Source organism: Canis aureus, chromosome 4 (genome assembly GCF_053574225.1).
Source record: "Canis aureus isolate CA01 chromosome 4, VMU_Caureus_v.1.0, whole genome shotgun sequence".
NCBI classification, from domain to species: Eukaryota; Metazoa; Chordata; class Mammalia; order Carnivora; family Canidae; genus Canis; species Canis aureus.
Genome location: NC_135614.1, coordinates 17,246,968 through 17,273,423, shown reverse-complemented (window position 1 = coordinate 17,273,423; position 26,456 = coordinate 17,246,968). Strand labels below are relative to the sequence as shown.

The following is a 26,456-nucleotide window of genomic DNA, read 5'->3' as shown; positions in this document are numbered from 1 at the left end:
TTAGGCCCTGTCCTGCTTGCGTATAAATTCTAGCATTTTAACAGGCCATACTTAGTCTACCTTTAGATTCCCTTATCATCAGAGAGAACCCTGTACAATTGTTTGGTCAACTTTGGCATTCTGGCATGCTCCCTAATGAGAATAAAGGTCAGGAGCTTCCAGTGGGGCCAGCAGGATCAGTCCCATGGAGAGCAGCCCAGTAGGGCTTAAACTATAAAGACAAATAAGACAAGATCTCTATGCTAGGGAAACTCATAATCTAGGGGAGGCCACGGATATGTTGCTTAACAAGGTGCTAAGTGGAAGCTAGCAGTGTGAAGCAAGTGCTATGGGAACTCTGAGGCAGCAGTGATTAATTATGCTGGGTGTGGGGATTAAAGATCTGGGACTGTTTCCCAGAGAGAGTAACAGTTGAGCTGAAAACTTAAAGGCTAAGCAGGCTTTGATCATGAGGAAATTTAGTGGGCAGAGCACTCCACAAGATGCATTCCAGGAAGAGCCATGGTGCAGAAGTCTTCCAGACACTGAGAAGTGATGATATACGAAATGTCAGGAGTGTAGAAGATCCTCTGGTACAGCTGAAGTTTATGGTATAATGTCAGGATGATACAAGAAAGACTGAAGAGCTGGGTTAGGCCAGGTGATGATGATCTTGGAAAACAAACTCCGTGGACTTTATTCTGAAGGCAGTGGTGAAGCATGTGAAGCATTTTAAGCGGCAGGCTGTGAAAATAGTTTAGTGTAGTATGGGTGCCCAGCAGAAGTTTCTAGAAATGACTCTAGGAGGCCACTTTAGGCAGCCAACTAGAACAGGGCCTTCCCCCTTCTCCTAGTGGGATGGACTCCAACTCAACTCAGCTTCCTATGTAGGACTGGAGACTTTCTCCCTACCCCAGCCAGATAAACTACACACTTCCCCTCAAGCCTCAAATCTCCAAAACTGAAAAACTAACTGGCTTTCCTGGACATCCTGCAAACATTTAACACTATTTAATGGCTGATGCCCCGGTATCTGTTTGTACCCCCACTGATGAGTTGTTCTTTCACTATCCTTGTGTGGAAAGCAACAAGGAGATGAGGTCCTTTGCCTAGAACATAGACCTTCCATATTCCAGTACATGCTTTTCCTTAGATCAATGAGAGGCTAAGATCACAGACTTCTGCTCTTCCTGCAGACACTTTTCTTAGTACGCTTCGTCAATAAAGTCTGTTTCTAAATCCGTATCATAGAGTGCTGTAGGATCATTTCTGACCATGGTACTCTCTGACCACGGTGACTCATGAAGGTACCACCACATTGCACCATGATGTGATGTCCTAGGAATGGAATAAGACATTTCCCATTGTCGGTTAAGACTCTTTATGTTGTAACAGGGGCACCTGGGTGGCTTCATCGGTTGGCTGTCCGACTCTTAATTTCAGCTCAAGTCATGGTCTCAGGGTCATGAGATTGAGCTCCAAGTTGGGCTCTATGCTGAACACTGAGTCTGCTTGAGATGCTCTCTTTCCCTCTCCCTCTGCCCCCCGCCCCTTGCGTGCACACACACATGCTCTCTTTCTCTAAAATAAATAAAATATTTTTTAAAAAGACTATGTTGAAACAGAAGATCCAGCTAAAACTAGCTATAAAATTGAAGGGGATGCTTGGTTCTCACAGCTGTTGGGTGAACATTGTTCATCCAGTGTTTCAATGATGTTATCAGTGGCCCATTTCTTTCTGGCTCTCTGCTCTGCCTTTTCTAGTATCAGCCTCATTCTAAGGCTGACTCCCTATGAGTGAGGCTGCCAGTCATTATCAAGTCTCAAACATTCACATCCAAAGGGGGCTTCCACACCAGCATTCCAAGCCAGTGCCCTGAAATCCATCTTAATTGGATAAACTCATATCACCTATCTATGCTCACATCAATCCATGCATTCATTTAACAAATATCTATTGATGTGTACTACCTGCTAGCCACTGTTCTATATCCTGGGCCATTGAAATAATATTTAACGACTGATTGTGCTAAGCCAATTGGTACCCACCACTAGAGCTGAGAACGTGTTCAGTTTCCTCCAAAGCACATAGGCTGTTATAGGGGTGGAAATAAATGCTTAGACAAAGACCTCTGTGTTATTAGGAGAGGGGGTGGAAAGAATAGATATTAGTGAGGTGACCAAAAAACTCTTTATAGTCTTGCTACTGAAAGTGTGGTCCATGAACTGGCATTATTGGCATCACTTGGAAGCTCACTATAAATGCAGAATCTCAGGTAGTTCCTAGAGTCTTACTAGGTAAGAATTTGCATTTTAAGATCCCCACGTGAGCCATTTGAACATAACACTTTGAGAACACTCATCTACAGGACAGATAAAAATATTATGATTGGGGCTGTAGGGGAAAGAAGTTGGAGAACAAACTAAATGGTCTATGTAGCAGACACAAGCTGGGATGACTATCAGCTCATAGCAGTTCTCCCAGTGAGAACTGCACAGCTAGCTCCTCTGTCAGACATGATTCATCCAAAGGGAGATATACCTCCCAAGGTGGGCCAATGAGTGGATCATTCTTCTAGGTCTCTGAGACATGAATAGAGAGAAACAGTTACAGAAAGCTTTTAGAGCAGAGTTGCAAGTTGATAGAACCCTAGCAGGTCTGAAATTACCTCATCTGGGGACACTCAAAGTGCTCTGAGGCTTGGTTACTGGGCAACTACTGTGATTCATCAATCCCCTAAAATATCCCCCTTTTCACTTCAATTAGCCAAAAGGGGCTTTTATTGCTTGTCATTGAAACAACCTTAACTTGAATTGCTTTGACTTTCTCAGTATAGTCATCTACTGATGATGAGAGTGTTTGGTCTGCCTAAGGGGAAGAACAAAGTTAATCCATTTCCCCACATAGTATCTGAGATGCATATACTGCTTTTTCTCCTCAGCTTCCAAACCCCCCAAATACAAGCCATGAACACTGAATTTCATTCACAAATGACATAAGCATAAAAAGCCATTTTTATAGTATTTTTTAAAAATTCTACATATTCTGAAATGCTCATAGGGTTCATAACAAATGTTCCATTTGGGGTTTACTTTCTGTATATAAATTAGTGTATTTTTCTAGAAAGATCAACCCATGTGTCCTCTTCAATCTCATCATCTATTGTTGATTTTTTTTCAGATGCAGCTGCCTTTTATAAATACATCTACCAAATGATTGAATTGTTGTTCTACCAATTTTTCTCCTTTTACATGCAAAATGTTTTCAATCAAATGTTGGCTAATAGCTAGGCTGTTTGGAAATTAACAATCCTAATACATGGGAACAACAATATAGGCATTTAAAGCTTAATTACTCCTTCAGGCTCACTGTGAGAAAATCAAGCCTTTTTTTTTATTATTAGTCTGATGCTGTATTCCTTGGAGTATTCCATCTTATTCTACAATATTCTCATTTTCTTCTCCTTCAAAAAAAAAAAAAAAAGAAAGAAAACAACCCTAATACAACAAAACAACGAGGAGGTCACATCTTACAAGGAACAAACATGACATCACATGGGGAAGTGAGTCATTGTGCATCAGACTGGGAACTGAGTCAAGACTACACTGACTCACATCTTTCTGGGCCAAGAACCAATTCTAGTTATATCATGCTGGAAAATGACTCACTGACTATCTTTATTAGGTCCCCTCAACATCAAATCAACTGCAAATTGGAGTAGGGCTTATGAAACTCAGGTGGCGCTGCCTGAGCCATTAGTCTCTGCTGGTGCAAGAGGATTTGGGTCTATGAAACTCACTGGTTGGTTGGCCACAAGAACTCGGAAGTATACTTTTGTCAACAGTGTGTTGCATTATCTGAGGTGACCACATCTGAGTATAAGATATGCATAGACTTTGTGGTCTCTCTGCAATAAGCACATTTGTTGATAATCTATTGGTTAACTGAAAATCTATTATCTTTCACGTGTTTGTAAAAAATTATATATGTTGTTGAAAATAATCTGCAAAGGCAACTATTCAGCACTTTTGTCAATAGAAGGTCAAAGTTCAGCATTGGTTATTAGCACTCTTTTCTGCCTTATAGTTACCTCTGCCCCTAAACTGAGTAAAACAGAAAGTTGCACAGATAAGGGATTCCAGTTAAAACTGAAAAGGGAGGGGTACCTGGGTGGCTCAGTTGGTTAAGCAGCTGCCTTGGGCTCTGGTCACAATCTCAGGGTTCTGGGATTGAACCTCATGTCAGGCTTCCTGCTCAGCAGGGTGTCTGCTTCTCCCTCTGCCTCTCCCCTCCACTATGGTGTCTGTCATATGAATAAATAAAATCTTAAAAATAAGACAAAATAAAATTGGAAAGGGAGACAGGGAAAATTAGAACCCCAAAATCATAAGATAGTTCCCAAAGCATCTTCAGTAAACACGTTATTAGGAACTATAAGGAATATTAACACTTAGAAGTCTAAAATGGGTGTTGTTTTTAGCAGAGTCCCCTAACTGGCTAATCTAGCCTTAAAGATATAGAAATTTCACATACATATCCAGAAATTCTGACAACACTGCTGCTACTCTCTAGTAGGCCAGTTGGCTAGGACAGAATGTCAGCTGCTCCGTGTGGAGAGGACTCTCCAGTAATCCCCAGTTCCCACACGGCCCCCACTAGTCTCTTTCATTACAACCAGGTTCATTTCTCCTTACTTGCTTGAACCCTGGTAAGCGTTTGAGTTTGCAACACCTGATAAGTAGGTTCCAAAATTTTTCTTACTGCTGAATAATAAAAAGAAATAGAAAATTTTAAAAGAACATAGATAAATATATCTTAACAGTTTATATTGCAGCTTGGTCAATCTTGTTTTCAATTTTTCTATCAGATTTTTTTCTTGATTAAACATGTACTGAAGATCTTGTTTGTGCAAGACAGTGTGCTGGATGATGCTATACATAAAAATGTAGGCTAGTGTCCTTGCCCTCAAATTGCTTGTGATGTAATTGGACAGGTCATAAAAGCATGTTCTTTATTTAAAATTCTACCTTAAAAAGCATTAAAAAAAAAAAAAAAGGGCTCTGAGACTTTATATAATTCAACCAAACCCACAAGCACTAGGGCTTATCTTTGTCCACTTTGGGATCTTCACCTTCCATTTAAAAACATTTCAGTGCCTAGTATTTGAGTAGCACTATGCCATGGGATGTCAGCCTCCTGTAGGGCACAGTCTTTATCTACAAGAAATCTATATCTTATTAGGATTGCAAAGAAATTAACCAAATAATTCCAATATCTGGCAACATGTGATGATAGGTAGGTCAGGAGAACCCACCACTGCACTCAGAGGTCACTTTCTGTGTGGATGTGTGGAGAAGGTCCCATTCCACCTCTGAAACTTGAGCAACTCTTCTGCAGACATCATCCTTGACTTAATTATTCTAACCCTAAACAAAGGCTGTACGCCAGCTGAAGAAGAGCTGAGGTTTTTCCCCAGAAAACCTACATAATTCTGACTAGTAACCACAGGGAAAGTTTAAGCAAGGAAGTAGTGGTGAGAGTGGGAGGGAGGAGAAAGAAAAATAGAAAGTCCCAAAGAGAAGCTCAATCTGGTCCTCCAAGAGTCACAGGCAGGCTCTGAGTAACCTTCAGATTCTGTAGACCCTCCCCACTTGGATTCATAAGCTGCCATGAAGATTTTGCCAGTAATGGGAGTCAGGAGGGTTCAGTTAGGGTCGGGTGGTGACCTTCATGTGGGTGCTCTGAGCCTATTCACTATATGATCCATTCTTCTCTTTCTTCCCCCAGGGTCCCTCCTCCACCATCCTGCTCTGACCTGTATTGCTGGCAAAGGGGAACTGATCTCCACAGTTTATTTTTCCAGTGTCACTGGCTGCCCTCTTTGATGGGCCAACAAGAGGCACTGGCATGAGATTGTGAAGTTGATGGGAAGTAGGGAGAAACATGAGGCTGCAACTTCCTCCACCTCGGATAGCTTTTCAGATGACTGAATGGTCTCCCCTCTGGCTTTAGCTCCTGTGGAAGGGGCTGTCATATTTTCAGCCAAAGCCAGGCGACCCTGGCTCCTGTGGCCTTGCTTGCATGCAACTCTGCCTCCTTCACTTTTCTCTCTGTTGATAAACCTGCTTTTCCCAGCTTCTTCATCACCTGTGTCAACAGTTCCTATGTTGAATTTCTTCTCTTGTAAATACTTAAAGTGTTTTCTGATTTTCCTGATATTTATATAGATGTATATGTATATATATATATTCTCAGATATATTAAAATATATATTAAATATACATGAAAAAAATATATTTGATACATTAAAATGGTGACTTGCCAAGTAGTACAGTTACAATATTCAAGAGTAGAGCACAATTACCGTCTTTCCTACCCCCATCCCTTATCTCCCAATATGTAGGAATCACATAAATGACTATTCCAGGAGAAGATCTATCTCCCTGAGCTTCAAGAAAAACTGGGCCTGTAGCTGAGTGGGAGCAATTGTAACATGAATCCATTGTCTGGAAAGTGTGTAATAAGGAACCAAGTGCCCCACGGTCACCATATCTGGCTCATTACCTATGAGAAACTACGAGTATTGTAATAGGCATGCAGCTCTGCCCACAAACTTGGGTGTGCCAAGAGCTCTTGCAATACTCAGGTTTATTTAAATAAAGAAGATTTAAAGAGGTAGTGAGAGGAGATAAAAGCAGAAATGTTTCTACTTTTTTAAAAAAAAGAGGAAGGCAGAGATGAAAATCAGAAAGAGAAGGGGTGAAGGGAGCTACCTTGTGGGATCTTGTGGTCTGAACAGCAAGGCACTCAATGCCCATCATGGGACAGGGGCCAGAAAGAGAATGGACAAGTGGCCAAATGAGGAAGCAGGAAAAATGCTAGTTCCTCCTTAATTAAGTCACCCTCATGGCTTCATGAGTGAGTCAAAATGCCTGCACTTCGAAAAACAGATATTTCCAGACAAATTAAAATTCAAAACTGCATTTCGTAGTAAACAAAGAATGATTTGCAAGTTGACTTCCTTCTTACAAATCAAAATATAAAGTTTCTCTCCTTTAATATAGAAATGTATATGTAACACATAGTAAAGGATGGTTTACGTACTAAATTTCTTTCTCTTAGACTGCAATTTATGAACAATCATATAAATTATACGCACATGCAAAATATGCACATATATAAAATATTCCACATATTTAAAAATGATACCAGTTAAACAATTACACAATCTCTAAGTCACTAAACCGAATCTTCTATGTCCTGCCTTCCAAAGCCTGGCTTTGTTTTTTAGAATACATGCACAAAATCCCCCCACACACTTCTCGAGATACTTTTAAACAAATTCACTTTATTAATAGAAACCAGGCTCAGATTTTTTATATTCTATATTCACCTGCATTGTTCCATTAAAAATGTAATAAAAATTCAGGCACATGCTGTAAATACTAAATTAGAAAAACAGCTGTGTTTTTACATTGTCCTGCCCTAGAAAAAAGGCACCCAAGACAATCCCAGCAGCTGGCATTCTCTACATGGTGTGCTCATTACCACAAGTAAATAAAGTCAGTAAATTACTGGCAGAGCACAGGGGGGCCATGATGAGTCTAGGAAATCACCCTTTCATCAAACTCTCTGCACATTGTATATTGCCAAGGCAAAAAGCAAATAATGATGATCAATGGAGGATTAATATTTTAGTCAAAGAGGAATGGAGATGAATGCACACTATAAATTATTAACCAGCACTTGTACTCTATCCCCTTGGCACAGCGCGACCTGGGCTTCTAAAGAAACAGGATACTATCTTCTACTTACCCAGCAATATTTTCTTCAACCATGAATAATATTCATGAAGATGCACATTTCCGAGACATCCAACAGGGAAATTTATACCTGAATTTCTCTTTCTGGAACAGAATGTAAGCAAAACATAAATATTTGTTTGTTTGTATTTTATAAACATACATGTGTGTTGTGTTATATGTCTATGAATATTACTGTGCTGTAGCAGGGAAACAATCACTGGGCTGTGAAGCAAGATGCATCAGTTCTAAATCTCCCTTGGCTGTGACCAGCAGAGATACATTAACCCCTCTGGGCCTCAGTTTTCTGAACTGTAAAATAAGGGGTTGCATCAGAGATGAACTTAAAGGAACTTTCCAGCTGTAAAGTTCATCTAAGGCCTTCATAATAAGCAAAGAGTAGGGATCCCTGGGTGGCACAGCGGTTTAGCGCCTGCCTTTGGCCCAGGGCGCGATCCTGGAGACCCGGGATCGAATCCCACGTCGGGCTCCCGGTGCATGGAGCCTGCTTCTCCCTCTGCCTGTGTCTCTGCCTCTCTCTCTCTCTCTCTCTCTGTGTGTGTGACTATCATAAATTAAAAAATAATAATAATAATAAGCAAAGAGTAGGAAGGACTAGAAGATAGTTGTCCCCAGAAGTATAACACAAAAAGTAAAAACAAATATAAAACCCGTTCAGTTATTTAAGCCAATAAAATATGTACTGGCCCAGGAGAAAATGTATATAGAAAATCATATGTACATGCAATCATATGCACAGGTAAGTTGCTCCCCCCTTAATGAGAAAAAATTAATTCTCAACCAACGACTGTACACCAAAATAAAAGAGTTCTATATCCGCGTTTCACTAGCATGCCACAAAAGTTGCACAAGAAATTATTAAATACTTAGCATTCAAAATCTAAGAAATTGTAACACTCGAAAGACGGAGCAATTGCAGACTTGCAAGTTCCTGGATATGCAATTCTAGCAAGCAAAAGGCAGAGTGCTAGAGGGACCCGGAAATGAATGACTTGGAACCTGTTTGCCAAGAACCCAGCACAGAAGAGAGGGGAATCACCTTCAATAGTACAAATCAGGCTGTGCTGAGGGAACTCATAGGAAGGTGTTCATAAGCTAAAAAGAACACAAAGCCAGGGCAGAAGACAAAAGGGGAGAGATCCTTCTGGTTCCTTTAGGATTTGTTTTGAAAATTAAGAAGCCTCCAAATCATGGCTCTAACACAGAGGTGGACGTCAGAGCTTAGAGAAGTTTAGAGACCATTTAGTCTTACCCTCTCATTCTACAGACCGAAAAAGTTAAGGTCAGAAAGGGTGTGTGCTTTGTCCCGTGGTAAGTGTTTGGCAGAGTTAGACCAGGAGCAAATGAAGTCTTCTCACTTCCGGTCAGATTCGCTTTTCCTCACTTCTTCCCTTCTCTCTGTGTGGAAACAAATTCCTCCCTGACTGACTTATGGCAAATGGTCCTCCTGGGATGAATAGAATGTACTGTTACCTCTCCCTCCCCGAGAAGTTCCTCCCAAGCCATAAAGTTTTTCCCAAGCTGACTAATGCTTTGCTTGGTCAGAATTGTTTTTAAGCCATCATTCTAAATATCATCTCCCAGCTGAGGGATCTGGGAACCAAGCTGTTCGTACCCACGGACTTTACCATGTTACTCCCAGAGTGGAAGAGCCAGCATGGCCTGTGTGTTGTAGGTCAGTGACTCACAGACAAAGTATCACACAAGGGAACAGAAGCTCTCTGAAGGACTCAGGGTTTGATGGTAGATGAGCTATAAATGTCTCTGTGTCTCAGTTCTCTTATCTGTTTGTTACACAGGGACAAATATTCATTTACATTTCCAAGGCTGTGCAGATAGAAAACAATTGTTAATATTTTCTTTATTCTGACTTCAGAGATACAGCTATGACTCTTCAAGTAGGAAACACATCTTAAAAATGTATCTAGTTTATTTCCTCATTTCGCACGAGAAAAAAAGGATCAGAAAAATTTCTCTTTGTTAAGTATGAGCAAGCTGGATAGTTCTAGAGTTAAGGCTAAAAACTGGGCCTTTCCGCATCAACGCAGTGCTTTGGGGCTCATGCCACATTGTTCACCCTCTTTAAAGGGCTTTATAAATGTCATGATATAGAACATGTAAAATAATATATTCATACTGAGTCTTGGTAGACACAAGATGGCAGTCTCCCACACTGTCAAGACAGAGGTTCTCCCCTCCCACCCCCCCACCACAGGCCAAATTAATTGTGTTTCTCGTAAATTATGTGGTAGGCCTTACCATATAATTTCAGATACGGAGACGGATTGGGAGTTATCTCCTACAACCTAACAATTTGAGATGATCAAGCTGGGTCATGATGAAGGAGAAAGCCAGAGGAGGAGGAGCTGACTGTACCAAAACAGTGCTTCATCAGACCACAGGGCCACAGATTATAGAGGCAGCTTCATCCCTGCCTCTCCCAGCCCCGCTGCAACAAGGGGAGTTAGTTGACCTCTCTCTCACCCACTTCCACACATATCACTCAAACTTGAGATTACTTTCTGGGGATTTAATTCTGGCTCCTAATCATGTGACAATACCTGGATGAAAATGACAGGTATGGAGAAAGAGACCCAAAGCTTCAAAGCTCTAGCTCTCCACTGGGACTGGTCAACATATGGTACTTGCCCTGGTATAGCTGAATGTACTCTAAGGCATTCAACTATACTATTCTTTGGAGGAGTAAATTTTACTCTACTAATCCCCACTATGGTCTGCAGAAAAATGGTTGAAAACGACATAACTGGAAAGTATTCTAGAGGAAATATTACCCAGAGTTCCATATTGGGAGAGGGAGTTCCTACAGGAAGAAGGTGGGAAGAGGGCAGGACGGTGGCGAGCTGTTGGCCCAGTTTCTGAGAGGACTAGGCTAGTGAGGGGTGGAAACACCTTGTCAGAGTTCAGCCATCTGCCGGTGCTAGATTGGGCTCAGTGGCCAGAAATGCCTCTCAGACTACTCTTCTCTAGATAAAACAATAGCAGCATTTCAAAATAAGAAAAGAAGGATTCTTCTCAAAGACAGGACTCATTCCACAGACTTGAAATCAGACCACACTGAAGCTCTGTCTGCAAAAATAATGGTTTTTCCTGACATTTTAAACAGCACAATTTAACGGCTCAATGTTGCATTTGACATTTAAAAAGTCATCCATCTCCAAGAAGCTTATTGGCAGATCATTTCATTCCCAGAATTAGCAAATGTAGTATGCATGTGAACTCATTCTACAAGAGCCCAAAAGACTGTTTGAAAAGGAAGCCCAGAACTGTTTCCTATCCTGAGCTGGATCTATCCCTTGTCTCAGACCCTAGCAGGCCACCTTCTTTATACTCACTCTTCTTGTCCATCAGTCTCCCCATGACAAGAAGGAAGAAAAATAATAGTCTCAGCCTAGTGAACTGTTGTGGTTAAGAAGATGGTGGTTCCAGAGGGGCACCTGGGTGACTCTGCTGGTTGAGTGTCCAACTTTTGGTTTTGGCTCAGGTTGTGATCACAGGCTCATGAGATCGAGGCCCAAGTAGGGGTCTACCCTGAGCTGAGTGTGGAGCCTGCTTAAGATTCTGTCTCTCCTCTCCCTCTGCCCCTCCCTCATGCTCACACTCACTTTCTCTCTCTCTAATTAATTAATTAATTAATATTTTAAAAAAGAAGATAGCTGTATTAGATAAAGTGCACACAATGGGAAAGCAGATATTCAAAAGCAAGATTGCCTCAGATGGAATTGGGGCTACTCTGTAGATTACAGATTGTATAATCTTGGGCATATTACTTAACCCCTCTGTGACTTGGTTTTTTCATTTCTGAAATAGAGGTAGTAACAGTACCTATCTCACTGGGTTGTTAAGATGGTTAAATGGGTTAATATTTGTAAAGTTCTTAGAACAAGCTGGCAGAGAGGGGCTATATAATTGTTAGAAAATAACAAGTAACATGTATCTATTAACTTTTTCAGATAATTTGTGTACTGATTCTCACTGTATGTGACACAAGCCTAAGCCAATCAATGTATCATGTTTCTCCTGGTCTCTGTGGTTTCTATGGAAATGCCACATAGTCCCCATTAGAGCCAATATGATGATATGAGTCTACTTCAGGAGCTCCTGGCTCTTTCCTACCGAACTTGAGAGGATAGAATCTGAGAGGATATTGAGTTGGGAGCTGTTGCCACCATCTTTCACATATGGAAGAGGAATACGTCAGAGAATAACAGAGTGAAGCAGATAGAGGAAATGGGTTCTGTTGACATTATTTGAGCTGCTGGATTGGAGGATGTTGGAAGCCAAACTTCCCCCTAGACTCTTTATTACATGAGCCAATAATTTTTCCTCTTTTCTTTAAATTAGTTAGACTAGGTTTCTGGATGTCTTGTTTTTTGTTTTTTGTTTTTTGTTTTTTGTTTTTTTTAATCATTTGCAACTGAGGTAAACCCAGCTGATACAATTTACAATAAATCTCAGAGCCCACAGTAGATATCATGGCCAAAAAAATTACTGCTTTACCAGCATTTAAAACGTCAAGTTCTGACATTGTAATTTTTGTCAGGTCATTCAACTTTTCCTGGTCTCAGTTTCCTCATCTGAAAAATCCAGAAAGTGAGCTAAGTAGCCTTTATGGATCCTTCTAACTCAAAAATTTTATGACCATGACTTAAATTAAGGTCTTCTTGGCAGCCTTCAAGATTGCTCTTAAATTCATTCTTTCCATTAACTACAAAGCCAAGAAGAATAATTCCAAAAGAATGATTTGTTTGTCTTTTGGCTGTTGGGCATTTTAAGGTGGAGAGTGGAAGGAAGTGGAGAGTCAACCTAGTGATGACTTAAAAGAGTTCTCAACAGCTTTGCCTTGTTTCATACAACGTAAGTGGAATTATGCACCTATGTTCATGTTGGGAAGACACAGGTTAGGTTAAAAAAAAAAAAAAAGCTTTTAAGAAAACCCTGTTAGTCCAGAAGCTCACAGAGAGTTATGGCAGTTCTCTGCAGTTAAGCAATAAAAAGTTGAGCACAGGAGAGACTGTGTAACCATCACCTTCCATGATAATCATTCTTCTTCCCAGAGCCCAACACATTCTTTGCTATCCCAGAATGATTGCTGGGCTATAGAAGCATTTGTATAAATGGGGAGGAAAATGTAAAGAACTGTGATACTCAATGCAGAATATATTTTACCAAACAAAAGGTAGCATGATAAGCCCTGCTAAGTATAGAACAGTTAGCAGCTGAACTCAAGTATCCAGAACATAAGTGGTGGGACACCTGGGTGGCTCAGTGATTGAGCATCTGCCTTATGCTCAGGTCGTGATTCCAGGGTCCTGGGATCAAGTCCCACATCAGGGTCCCCGCAGGGAGCCTACTTCTCTCTCTATACCTATGTCTCTGCCTTTCTCTCTGTGTGTTTCTCATGAATAAATAAATAAAATCTTTTTTTTTTTTTAAGAGATAATTGGTGTTTGGAAGAGGAGGAAAGAGGACCATCTCTGAGCAAATTAGGTTGAAGTCTCCTCATACAAGAACTAAAGAGCATATGCATGATTCATAAGAAAGTTCTTTAAACTATTCAACTTGATTTTATTTTATTTATTTAATTTTTTAAAAAGATTTTATTTATCTATTCATGAGAGACACACAGAGAGAAAGAGAGAGAGAGGCAGAGACACAGGCAGAGGGAGACGCAGGCTCCATGCAGGGAGCCTGACATGGGACTCGATGCAGGGTCTCCAGGATCACGCCCTGGGCTGAAGGTGGTGCTAAACCGCTGAGCCACCTGGGCATCCCTCAACTTAATTTTAGACAAAATTCTAGTAAGTTGCTGTCTTCATTTCCCAGGCCATCACAAATTAGCAACATTCACTTAATAAGAGAATAAGAGTTGTGGTCACAGAAAAAGTTGTGGGTGCAAGCTCTACCTCGTAAGGGAATTCATGATCATCAAAAGTTTTTCCTTAGGTAAAATACTAAACCTATCATGTATACTAATATGATTTATTTTTGGAAGATTTGATTTATTTATTCACAAGAGACAAAGAGAGACAGAGTCATAGGCAGAGGAAGAAGCAGGCTCACTGTGGGACCCGATCCTAGGATCCTGGGATCATGACCTGAGCCAAAGGCAGACAATCAACCACTGAGCCACCCAGGTGCCCCAGTAATATAATTTAAATACTTAGATTTGGGCTATGGGAATGGCGTATATAATAAAGTAATAAATTTTGGTCCCTGGTTATCTCTTTCCCTGTGGAACAAATAGTTTCTTGGAATTCTCTGGAATATTTTTCCTCCATATTATCATATTTATACCACCCCTTCCACCCTGGTATTAAATATCACTCTTAAGCCATTAATTGTAGAGTTGGCTCTATTAAATGTCTTAAGAGTAGTTGTGTGGTGTGATGTGTGCGCATATGTGTGTGTGTGTGACAGAGATGGGGGACAAGGGGAAAGGGAGAGAATTTATACTGTGTGTGGCCAAAGCAAGAACTATTTACTTCTTTAAAAGAAATATCAATAATATTCATGCCAAGACAGCAACCAAAGGAAGAGGAAGCCCAGGACTGCCCATAGAAGCAAGCCAGAGAAAGTAGAGCCAAAAATAATCTGGCTGAAAAAAGCAAACATGATAGAAACAATGAAGTTGGTGAGTGTCCAATGCTGAGAATATGTAACCTTTCATTATTATCACATGTGGATTTCTTCTAAATTTTTTAAGACCCAAATTTGACCCATATTCACATATGTGAATTGAGGACATGAGTCTAATATATAAGTTCTGACTGTTTCTTTAAGTTTACCTTTCCTAATTTTATCAGTAATTTTGAATTTATATGAGAAGATTTATGCTGCCTATGTTTGTTGGTTGAAATTTACATTTCATACTGTTCTGAGTCAATATTTTTGGTGTTGAGTCTTATAAGTCCCTAGTCTTTCTTGAGCAAATGACTATTACTGAATTGTGTGTGTGCACACGATTGAGTTAACCAGGCCTTTTGTTCCATAGCACCCTAGAGTCTCTGGTCCGTGCAAGGCTCTTCTTTCTACCATCGTACCCCTTCCTTCTTCATCACCATGCCCGATATCAGCCCTAACAGTGACACCTGATGTATTTAACATATGTATTTGAATATCCACTTACCTTTGCAAAACACATACTGTCATTTTGTATTAAAAATACATGTTTATAATTTATGTAACTGGTATTATTCTGTAAAAGTGATCGTTCCTATATATATTTTTTTTACTATATTTTTTAATATCTAGTCACACTGCCATATGTACATCTAGTTAAGTGCTTGTAATAGTTGAGTGATATCCCTTGGTAATCATGCTATCCAAATTACTTATCTCCATTCGCCACATATGGTTCCCTAGGTAACCTCCACAACCCTCCCATTATGAATAAGGCTGGCATCATTTTCATAGATCAGTCTTCTGAAAAAAAATTTTTATCATAGACTATTTCAGAGTTCTAACACTTTTATTTCATTACCAAGGAATGCAATTGAAAGAGGTACATTGAAAGAGGTTAAACAATTTTGCACCCAAAGGAAAGAAATCATCAAGCTGCAGAAAAGTAGTTAGTAGCAAGGACAGGAGTGAGACTAGTTCTCCCAACTCTCATACTGCACGCTGGGCACACTAAACCTATACACCAGGCATATAAGATACAACGTCTTAAAATTAAGTACTTTTCATCACACACGTATTGAAAGTGGGTACTGAAATGGCTTGTTCAGATAAATTCAATATGGTATATCCTTGAAATTGTCAGTTCTGAATATATGACTATATTCCACTAAGTGACGAAAAGGATAAAATCACAAGCCATGAGGAGATGCATTGGCATTGCTGGTCTGCAGCAGGCTGCATTATGTAATGTATTTAAAACTAAAATGTTGGGAAATAACCCAAACTCTACCTCCGACCAGCTGTGTGGTTTGTTATTTTTGTTAAGAAAGCTTCCAAAGGGATGTGAGTCTGGTATCTTTGGGGGAAATATTCTGTGCTTCTGAGCTCCACTGCCAGGGAATGGCCTCATTTATCATTTTGCATCTCCTGCAGTAGGCCCTCTACAGAGCACTTGAACAGAGTCATTTTGGAATCATTGGTGGGAGGCTGGAGTGATAGAATACAAATAGCTCTAGCTCCTTGGACAGCTTGCTCTACTTCTATGAGCTTCTGTTTCCTCATCTAAAAACAAGGGAGAGTCTGGACTGTAACAGACAATGAATAAAAGGTATCATTTTTCCTTATCATTATTTTTTTAGTTAAAGCCCATGTGTTCCACTACACTTTATAACAAATCTGCTTTTTTTCTTTTATTATGACATAAAAATGAGATATACATGCCTGTATTGTCTGTATTACGCTGTGTCTTACCATCAGTGAAATAGTGTGTGTAATGTGTGTAGTTGCAGATTTACCACGAAGCTGATGAAGCCACAAAAGCTGGTTGCTGCTAGGGGTTGTGGACTCTCCTCCATGGGGAAGGGAAGGCAGACTGCGCTTAGAAACATTACTGTATGTGTTTCTGGTAAGTCACCTAAAAATATCTCTGAAGAAAGGTACTAGAGTCTCTAAATCTTCAGCAATTTGTTTGATCGGTTTTCTATTCTAAATAAATATTCCCTTTTATATTGAATTTTATATTTATAATTTTGTGTCCTTTAAAAAAAGTCCCCTCCTCCAATTAAGTTACTTTGATGCCACAAAACCTGGATTTGCCCTTGAATGTATGAATAACATTGTAATTAAACAATTTGAGAAAAGCACGTAAACATCAATTCCTCTAGAAGAGTTTTCTAGAGCAGAAGAGATCCCCTAAGTTGAATCTTTGGGCAAGTCATTCTTCTTTTGCCTGAACTTACCTTTCATAACTTAAAACATGCACATTTGGGGATCCCTGGGTGGCGCAGCGGTTTGGCGCCTGCCTTTGGCCCAGGGCGCGATCCTGGAGACCCAGGATCGAATCCCACATCGGGCTCCCGGTGCATGGAGCCTGCTTCTCCCTCTGCCTGTGTCTCTGCCTCTCTCTCTCTCTCTCTCTCTGTGACTATCATAAATAAATAAAAATTAAAAAATAAATAAATAAATAAATAAAACATGCACATTTGTCTGGCTCCGTAAGATGCCTTCCAATGCAGATAATCCTGATTTGATACCTGTCTCGCCATACTTCCAATATTATTTTCCGGTAAATAATATTTTAAAGAAAGTCCATAGTGAATATTTTAAAAATTTTGTCGTCAGTAGCAAGAATAATTACATCTACCCTCCAACAAGTATTTATTTTGTAAATGTGAATGAATGAATATAAATCTTAAAATAAAGAACACTCATTACAGCATGTCACTATAGAACTTATTTGCTTTATAAGGGCAGGAACATTTCTTCTGGTAGTTCTAGTTCAAAATAACCAAGATAAAACTACATGCTGATTTTCGTTTATATCATTACTCAAAATAATCCATTCTGAAAGAGGAAGAGGTATTTTTACAGTCCCAATGAGACCAACTAAACTTGTAAACCAAGTTGTTTTAGACAAAATGAAATAGATGAGACATTTATGAGAAATCAATGGTGGCTGTGCTCTTCTGAGCTTAGATAGTTGACAAGATCTGAGAAGATATTAAAAGGGAAAAAAATCTAGTTTAATCTTTGAAAATGAGAACAAAAAATTGGAGGTTAAAGTCATCCTTTTCTAGTGATAAATTCCACAGCATTGCTTTTCATTTGGGCACAGGGGATTGGTTCTTGGAGAGCTGGAAAAACAGATCTGATGGAGTCAGGACTTTTTGAGTGAGAAGGAACCTCATGGAGTCAGTCGAATTTACATGTTTTTAATGAAAAAGCTGAGACCCAGACAGAAGTGTGACCTGCCCAAAATCAAATATGCAGATAAGACGAAACTGAGGCCAGACCCTTGTGCCCTCAAGCCTTGTTTCTTCTCACCACCCTGGGTTTGCAGGATCCCTTCTGTGCTTTCATACTTCAGTCCCCAGCTGGGAGCATATGGTACGAAACATGGATGGGAACTCTGGGTGGCGCAGCAGTTTAGTGCCTGCCTTTGGCCCAGAGTGCGATCCTGGAGACCCGAGATCAAATCCCACGTCGGGATCCCGGTGCATGGAGCCTGCGTCTCCCTCTGCCTGTGTCTCTGCCTCTCTCTCTCTCTGTGTGACTATTATAAATAAATAAAAATTTTAAAAAAATTTAAAAAAAGAAACATGGAGCAATTTTTGCTCTCCTCAGTATTAAATCTTATGATAGAGTAATTAAGATAATGAGTATTGGTGCAAAGCAAGACAGAGACCTGTGGACACAGTGGGGTACCTCAAAATTAGGTTCTCACATGTATGGAATCTCGATGCACAAAAATGGTGGATTTGTAGATTAGAGAGTAGCAATGACTAGTCAATCAATAGTGCTTGAACAAATGATTATCTATATGGAAACAAACAAACAAACCTAGATCTCTACTTCGAAGTATACACACACACATATACACACATATTTCAGGTCCATGAAAAAAAAAATAAAACTAAAATGTTTAGAAGAAAAATAAGAGAATGTATTTATGACATTGTGATAGGGAAAGATTTCTTAAACAAATCACAAAATACAAACCATAAAGGAAAATATTCGTTAATTTAACCACATTCTAACAATGCATCCAGATACATAATATATTTATATGCATATTTATATGGTATATTTATTTGTGAAAATTTATTGAGCTATATCTTTAAGATTTGTGTACTCTATATATCTCTTATACTTTAATTTTTTTAAGTTTACCCAAAACAAGATACCATAATAATAGTGAAGAGGTAGACCACACTCTGGGTAAACATATTTAGAATACCTATAATCAACAAAGGATTACCCAGAATATATAAATAATTTCCTCAAATCCAGGGGAAAAGATGAATATTTAAATAGAAAAATGTGCAAAAGAGGTGAATAGACAAGCCAAAGAATAGGAATCCTAAATGGCCAATGAACTCAAAAAGATGTTTAAAAAAAAATAATAAAAAAAAAAATTTAAAAAAAAAAGATGTTTAACCTCACTGGTCACATGAAAATGGAAACCATAATGAGAAAACATTTTATACACACTTAATTAGCAAACTTCAATAAGTCTGCTAAGACCAAGTAAAGTATTGGTGACAACGTAGAGCACTAGAAACTTTTATACATTGCTGGTGGGAGTAAAACTTGATGAAACATTATCTAGGATGTTTTGGAAATATCTATTAAGTTACACACAAATGCCATAATCCAGCAATTCCTCTCTAAGCACATACCAAAGAAAACTCTTTTACATATTAACTGGAAGACATGTACAAAAATATTCATACAAGCATTGTTTGTAATAACAAAATAGTAAACAACTTAAAAGTCCAAACAACAAAAGAACAGATTAATAAATTATAGTATAGTCAAGCAATAGAATGCAAGCTGTGAAAAGAAATGAATTAGAGCCAAATGCATCAACATGGGTAAGTTTCATTAAAATAACATTAAATGGAAAAGAGGAATTTACAGAAGGATATTTACAGGGTGATTCTGGATCTTGGTCTGGCTTTATTTTTATTGATAGTTTACCAAAGTCCTTTGGGGAGACAGCAGGCTAGGCCATGAGTAAGTTCTAAGAAACACTGGACTAGAGACGCCTGGCTGGCTCAGTGGTTGGGCATCTGACTTCAGCTCAGGGCATGATCCTGGTCCCAGGATTGGGTCCTGAATTGGGTTCCCTGCATGGGGCCTGCTTCTCCCTCTGGCTATTTCTCTGCCTCTCTCTGTGTGTCTCTATGAATAAATAAATAAAAGAAAATCTTTTTTAGAAAAGGGAACACTGGACTCACATAATTGGGACATTGGCAGGGCATCATATGGGCCAGGTACTGGACATCAGGCAGAAATATGGTCTGTATTGGCTGCTTCTGATCTCACCTTGGTTAACCTTTAGCTGTCAGGAACAGGTCCAAATAGAACATATATACAGGGGGAACAAGTGTCCTCACCTGACATGCAGGAAGAGAAAAAATGAAAATTTATCTGCACATGACCCAAGAAAGCCAATTACAGATAAGCAGGCTCACCTAGCCATTTTTAGGTCAAAAAGATAATGTCATATATGACTCTGAATCACACTGCTCCAATGTGAACTTTAAGCATGCTGTACAGTTGTCACCTGGGGAACTTCCTTAACGATCATCCTGGGGAGTCCCTTGATCTCTTCCCTGAGTTGTACATCCTGTTTTTTGTATCCTATGTCTTCCTCTTTCTTCATTTATTCATGTATCTTGGTGGAACATAACACCCCACAACTTTCTAATAAATTATTTTTGGGAGAGAAATGTTTTGAGTGTGAAAATGTCTTGCCTTAAAAAAAAAAAAGAAAAGAAAAAAGAAAATGTCTTGCCTTGACACTTCATTAATAGTTTGGCTGGATATAAAATTCTAGTTTAGAAATCATTTCCTTCAGAATTTTGAAGGAATTTTTTGATGGTCTTTTAGCTTCCAATGTTGTTGTTCCTTAGTATGAATCTTGTTCAATCCTGTGCTGAGAATTCACTAGGCTCTTTCATTTTGGAAAATCCATGCCTTTTGATTCTGAAAAGCATTCTAGAACTACTTTGACGATTCTCTCCTCTCCATTTCCTCTCCTACTGCTACTTTTTTTAATTCAGATTTTGGAAGCTCTAGCCCTTGTTCTTTTCTTGTCTCATGTTCTCTGCTGGGTTGGCAATGGGAGGGCCTTAGGATCTGAATGCTTCTTACCAGTCTTTAGCTAATCCTCTGCTTCCCCTCTCTCAACCCTCCCCTCCCACCCCTGCCGGCCCCTGCCGCCCCTCCCCCAACACTGGTGCCATTAATGTTGAGATTTTTCAGGATTGTTTGGTATAAACTTAATTGGTTCTCATCTTTTCCCAATATCAGTTTAGGATTTGGCTTTCTCAGGTTTACTGTCAATTCCCACTCATGCATCTATTTTTACGCTTCCCAAATGCTGTTGCTATGGATTCCCCTTGGCTGTGAAACAAAATACAAACTAAGCCTGGTCATAAAAAGAAGAGACCAACTAGGAAGTGTCTATTATGTGTGATTTGCAGGTAGGCTCTCACTGTTAAGTTTATGGAGACAGTCATACTCTCCTTGTCATTGTAAGTTTATGCCCTCAACTAAAAATGAGTCTATGTGTAGCTTAAGTGGGAGTTCATGAGGAACTGAAGTGATATGTGTGTCCTGAAGCCACCATCTTTACCCAGCAGTTTATATAATGATGTGACTACCATTTAATTCCTTATATTTTCATACATGTTAAGTATCACATTATTAATTAGTGAAAACTTTGAGATACTACACTAAAGTCATGAAGTTTAAAGGTACCTCTCTGTACATAGATATCTTGAAAATTCCATCTATGTTTGGACAGGACAGAATTACAGAGCTTACGACTGATGGTCCAACCCTCTCCCCCTTACTTTCAAGAAGAACAAACAATGCAAGGAGTTACTGTGATTTGTTCATGAACATTAGCAGCAGAACTAATATTCAGTAAAATTTTCTGATAGCAGGTCAAAGTTATTTTGCTAAGTATCCAGAGACCTCAGTCTAGTGTTTTTTCACAGTAAACTAAACTGTTTTCCCAAACATTTAGTTATTATGTTTAGTGTTTTTCCTCCTGATAACAGTCAAATGATTCAAATATTGCTTGAAATAGTCAACCAATAGGATATTTTTATGTGAAAAATCTATTCTTGGGACCCCTGGGTGGCGCAGCGGTTTAGCGCCTGCCTTTGACCCAGGGCGCGATCCTGGAGACCCAGGATTGAATCCCACGTCCAGCTCCCGGTGCATGGAGCCTGCTTCTCCCTCTGCCTGTGTCTCTGCCTCTCTCTCTCTCTCTCTCTGTGTGTGACTATCATAAATAAAAAAATTTTTAAAAAATATTTAAAAAAAAGAAAAATCTATTCTTAAATAAAGGATAAAATGGGACAATCTTAATCAGTTTCTCATGGGGTAATCTGGACTAGCTCAGGCCTTCTTCACATTATCACTTAACTAATGACATATAGTTTGCCAAGACCTGGGTGTTTCACTTGGTTTGGGACACTAGATGTTAAGTCACACATTTTCATTGTTCCTACAGATGTCTTTAATTTTATATTCAGACTACATTTGCATTCTCATGGGTGATGTGTTGCAACACCCCCTCTGCTTTTCCACATTGCCTTGGGAACATAGCCATCTTGGGGATTCAGGAAGCACACACCCCAAAAAGGATTTAATTGTGAAAGTTCATTCCATTTAAGCAAAGTTGATTCCCTGGCTTTTCTCCTTTGCAAACTAATGTGCACAATGGCTTATAAGGTAATTATGCACTCATCTTAAGATTTCAAGAATTGAGGACTCAGTCAGATTTTTCAAAGCAAAGAAAATAATCAGATAGTTTTCATACCCCAGAGTTTTAAAATTCTGCCAAATAACTCCATAAAAATGTCTAACACACAAACACACACACACATACACACACACACTGAGCTACTGGGAAAGTATTCTGAATAAATGAATCTTCCAGAATGTTTTCATTTATTATTTTTTTCCACAGAAAAATTTAAAAATACACTTACTCACTTTTACTCCAAGAATCTGAACAGAATTTGTAAATGCCTGAACAAAAAGCAGATAAGACAAGCAGGAGAAGATTGCATTCCTCAGACACATTTTTAAACTTAACAGCCATAACACTATCTTCAAATACACCCCATTCTTTATTGATTATATTAATGGATTATATAATGGATATAATGGATTAGGTAGTTTGAGGTTAAATAGAATGCCAGAACCTGAAATCAGAATGCAAGATGATTCACAGATCCTTGATTTGTGATTTTAAGTGTGGGCATGAAGTAATATTTGGTGGGGCTTTATTATCACCTGTGCCTAATGTGGTCCAGAATTACTTGCTGTGGTGGAGCAGGGTACATGGCTGAAGAGCAGCCGCCTGCCATTTAATTCATCTGTTGCTCAAAACCATCAGACAAACAGAATGCTGTGAAACTCAGCCTCATGCTTTCTGTGAGTTCAATATCTTAGTTTCAACCCACTGTCCGTAGTCTCCATCCTTTTCCTGGGAATGAGCAATATTCCTTTCATGAGAGCCTTAAGTACATTACGAAGGAAAAACAAAACCCAGGGAGAAAACAGATTTGTATCTCCACAGACTGTGTTCTCCCCTCTCCAGATCTTCATGTAAAGAGTGTACCAGAAAGAGTGAAACCAGAAATAATAAATAATAGTTATGAAGCATTTCCCGTATCCTAGACTCTTTATATAACCTGTCTTATTCAATCTCTGCATACATTAAAACGTGGAGACCATTGTTCTTCCTATCTTATACATAAGAGAATTGATGCTTCAAGAAATTAAGTAACTGTCCCAAGGTGACTTAGCTAGCAGATGGTGAGCTAGGTTCAAATCCTGACAGCCTGAATCTAGAGAAATAATACTTAACCCATGCTTGACTGAAAAAGAATCACCTCATAGCAGTTTCTAGAACAGCTTCCCCAATATCAGCACCCTACTTTTCACTAAAATAAAAGTGTTCCCTATCTCACTGCTTGGGTACCATGTTGAGACTAATTTGGATCCTCTGTAAAAGAATCATCTTGTGAAAAATAATTTTAGTGCTAAATCATAATAAAGATATGAGTATTTTTCTTTTTAAATCAACTTGATTGAAGTATACTTTTTATAAAATGTATACCATTTTCTGTGTATAGGCTGATGATTTTTGACAAGTGTATATAACCATATACCCTCACTCCAGTCCAAGATATACAATTTCCATCATCTCAAGAAACTACCTTGTGCTCTTTTGCAGTCAATTCCCCCAAGCCCCTCACAGCCAATCTCGAGGAACCATTGATACACTTTTAACCATTATATATTAATTTTGACTGCACTTGTTTCTTCAGAGAAATGGAATCATATAGTATGTACTCTTTTGTGTCTAACTTGGTTAGTTTTTGAGATCCATCCATTTCTGGCTTGCATAAATAGTTAATTTCTATCACTGAATAGTATTCTTTTGAATGAAGATATACCAAAATATTTCATACATTTACCTGTTGATCAACATTTGGGTTTACAGCTTGGACTGTCATGAATAAAGCTGGTAGGAAAATTCACATGTAAGCCTTGGAGTGGAATTTTTGGGGTCATTATGGGTGAATGCTCCAATTGTTCCACATCCTTACAAATACTTGGCATTATCAGTCTTTTAATTTTTTTTTAATTTTTTATTATTTTTTTAAAGTAGGCTCATGCCAAGTGTGGAGCCCAGTGCAGAGCTTGAACCCATGACTGAGAGATCAATGACTGAGAGATCAAGACCTGAGCTGAGATCAGAGATGAACCCTTAACTGACTGAGTGCCTCTGCCCCCAGTGTCCCTTAGTCTTGTTTTTTTTAAGATTTTTATTTATTTATTTACTTATTCATAGAGACACAGAAAGAGAGACAGAGAGAGGCAGAGACACAGGCAGAGAGAGAAGCAGGCTCCATGCAGGGAGCCGGACTCGGGACTCGATCCCGGGTCTCCAGGATCACACCCCAGGCTGCAGGTGGCACTAAACCGCTGCACCACCGGGGCTGCCCTCCCTTAGTCTTTTTAATTTTAGCCATCTTATCATTTGAGTAGTGAGATCTTGTTATTTAAATTTACATTTTTCTGATGAATAATAATAATAATAATGTTGAGCATCTTTTTTCATGTTGATTAGTCAAACATACATTTTTCTTTTTTTTTCCCTTTCAATGTATACTGCAAAAGTAGGAAAAATTGATAATTTTTTCTTTACAAATGAAAGAAAACAAAAGGAATGTTCCTCTTGCACTTTGCATCTCTCTCTGGCAAAGGTTGCCCATGATCTTTCCAGTTATAATCTGCTTTCTGAGACACTGGGATTTGCCTCTGAGTTCGAGCAGCAGCTGTGGCTTCCTGTGTCTGAAGCCCTGGTGCTCCAGCACAAAGTGGACACCCCCAAATATTTGAATTAAAATGAATTGAATTGATATATTCTTTAGATGGAGCAGAAGTTGCATTGGGGGTTTGACAGGAGGGGCCTCTATTTTACCAAGGTTTATTTTAAAATATCCATTCTGGTCAAAGCATTGTTTTTCATGTATTATACTATCTCATATTTCATAATTAACTATTTAATGTCCTTGCACACCATGATGACACAGACTAATAGATTATATCTACTTCAAAATAAAATCAGTTACAATTTATCAGCTTCTGTTAGGTTAAAAAAAATTCTGATTTAACTCTTTATGGTAGCTTCTATTGGGCACATGTCCCATTTCACAAATTGTTTGACCTTCTGTGAATAATGTAGGATGGACCAACAGGGAATGATTTATAGCTTATTCCACATCTAGCTTTCCTTTGGCCTTCTAACCTCCCAGATGCCCAGTGAGTTCACTAGGCTTCTGACCTCTCAACTGTAGATCCTCTTCCTATCCAGACTCCTCAACCTCAAAGCCCATGCAGAAGATGAAATTTAAGGTGACAAATTAACACAAAAATCTTAACTATTATCTATCGATAATCCTTACCAGAATAGCATTTATTTTCAATGGTAGCAATAGATCTCTTATCCCAAAGGAGTGAAGATAGAAATGCACAGGCCCTGTGATAGGACAGGATGATGAGTAGGAAAGTTTGGGACCACCTTGTTTCATGCTTCCAATGTAATGCGAATGCTCTATGATAAGCCATGTTCAAACTTTCCACATAATCCCTTGTTTTGAAAAGATAGTAATCAACCCGCTGGGAAGCTACAACCAAGCTTTGGCTTACTCCATGTGAATATTTCAAGAATCTATAAAGAAGTGTGAAGGACAAAACCCCAGAGGTATCTGGCACATCTACCAAGGTTGGCAAATCGTCACGCCATACCCCAATACTACATAGAATTTCATGCCATTTGCAATTTTGTAAACTGACTTAAAGATAAAGCCAGAGTCCATTTGAAACTGTTAAAACCTATATAGAGCTTCTGCCAAAATAAAACATAATCCATAACTAATGTTTTTTTAAATGCCTATTATTATGTCGTAAAAGCATATTCTTACACTAACAACGACAAAGTCTACAGTAAAGAATACTAGGATGAGAATCAAGAAACCTGGAGACTCTCTGCCACTCACTAACTTTGAAACTCCAGACAAACCACTTATTCTCTATGTCTGAAATTGGGATTGTAATAAATATTTCTTCCTCCTGAGAATAATAGGAAGATAAATGTCTGCAACAGTGCCTTGAGTTGCAACATAAATCTGAGGCATTATTATTTTTAGTACAGAAAGCTCAGAAATAAATACCATATTGTCCTAACATTTTTGTTATTTTAATTGGTCCAAATTATATGTTTTTTTGTGGGGTTTTTATTTGGCTCTTTGTGCAAGAGATAGACAAAAAAGAACAAAGTCATGTGAAAACAGAGAAATAAGAAGAGGAAACAAATAAGACAACTTTGATTAACATATTATGCTAAAATTACTGTGAGAAATGAAAGGCGATTCTAAATTAGATAGCTACAAGACATGAAATCCCCTTCCTGAGCT

At 38.8% G+C, this 26,456-nt stretch overlaps 1 long non-coding RNA gene across 2 annotated transcripts in view; it reads left to right on the top strand.

Annotated features, from left to right (window-relative positions):
• Positions 1-15,748: 15,748 nt before the first annotated feature.
• Positions 15,749-26,456, top strand: part of LOC144311810 (uncharacterized) — a 46,855-nt gene continuing 36,147 nt past the window's right edge. Inside the window, exons 1-3 of one of the 2 annotated variants that reach the window (XR_013377324.1) lie at positions 15,749-16,051; positions 16,227-16,348; positions 17,783-17,986. This is a non-coding gene — a long non-coding RNA (uncharacterized LOC144311810). Of the gene's footprint in view, positions 16,052-16,226; positions 16,349-17,782; positions 17,987-26,456 lie in introns of those variants that run through there. The other variant, XR_013377323.1, reaches the window with a different exon arrangement.